General features: G+C 41.4%; 1 non-coding gene across 1 annotated transcript; it reads right to left on the reverse strand.

Moving 5' to 3' along the window:
- Positions 1–601: 601 nt before the first annotated feature.
- LOC136215897 (small nucleolar RNA R71) lies at positions 602–708 on the reverse strand. The gene has a single exon (XR_010682900.1). It is a non-coding gene; the product is annotated as a small nucleolar RNA R71 (small nucleolar RNA).
- Positions 709–1,345: the final 637 nt, after the last annotated feature.

Consider the following 1,345-nt stretch of genomic DNA (forward strand, 5'->3'; position numbering starts at 1 on the left):
CTTATTTTAACTTTTGTAATTTATTAATTTTAGTTTACTAACATATTTATTTTTCAAATTCTGTTTTGAAGGTAGTTTCGGTTCGTGCGAAAATTTCAAGTTCATGCGCAGTTCTCGAAGTTCAGGCATTGCACCAAACCCAATTGACCCAGTAATTGAAAAGACCATTAAAAAGAAAAAGAAAGACAAGAAAAACAAAGAAAAACAAAATTCAGAATCACAACCAGAAAATATGGCAACACTTATGGATTATGCTAGGCCAGGAGTAGCCGGTGTAACAAATAGCATAGTTAGACCCCAAATAAACGCACACCAATTTGAAATTAAGCCTACTTTGCTAAATATGTTGCAAAATAATGTAACATTTTATGGGTTACCTAACGAAAATCCTAACACCCATTTAACAAATTTCTTAGAAATTTGCGACACTTTTAAAATAACAGATGTGACTGCCGAAGCAATCAAACTTCGCCTCTTTCCTTTCACTTTGAAGGATAGAGCCAAAGAGTGGTTAACTTCTATGCCAGGCGCAACATTTGAAACTTGGGACCAACTAGCCCAAGCGTTTTTATCAAAATATTTTCCTTTAGCAAAAACCACAAGAGTCATAAAAGAGTTAACATCTTTTTCTCAAAATGATAATGAAACTCTTTATGAGGCTTGGGAACGTTTTAAAGAACTTCAACGTTTATGCCCACACCACCAATTGCCCGATGCACTTCTAATACAAACATTTTATAATGGATTAAATCCTACAACTAGAGGTTCAATAGATACTATGTCGGGAGGGTTATTTATGAAGAAGACATCGTGTAACATCCCGATCCAATACCATGTAGATATTGTCCGCTCTGGCCCAATTCCAACACATTGGGCCTCACGGCTTTAAAACGCTACATGTATTGGATTCACATTTTACTAATAAGCCCCAATCACTCCCTCTCCATTTCCGATGTGGGATTCAGTTCATTCCTGCCCCCATCGCCATCCCTTAGGGCCGCTCCTTGCTCGGGCCTTCTACTCCGGCGCCACCCTCTCCGGACCGGGTCGTTACAGGCCCACCAGCTTCCGCCTGGTTCGTCCCCGAACCACATATCGTACGTGGAGAGTCGGCTCTGATACCAATTCTAACATCCCGATCTAATACCATGTAGATATTGTCCGCTCTGGCCCAATTCCAACACATTGGGCCTCACGGCTTTAAAACGCGTCTACATGTATTGGATTCACATTTTACTAATAAGCCCCAATCACTCCCTCTCCATTTTCGATGTGGGATTCAGTTCATTCCTGCCCCCATCGCCATCCCTTAGGGCCGCTCCTTGCTCAGGCCTTCTACCCCGGC

This window comes from Euphorbia lathyris, chromosome 1, assembly GCF_963576675.1.
Source record: "Euphorbia lathyris chromosome 1, ddEupLath1.1, whole genome shotgun sequence".
Taxonomy (NCBI): Eukaryota; Viridiplantae; Streptophyta; class Magnoliopsida; order Malpighiales; family Euphorbiaceae; genus Euphorbia; species Euphorbia lathyris.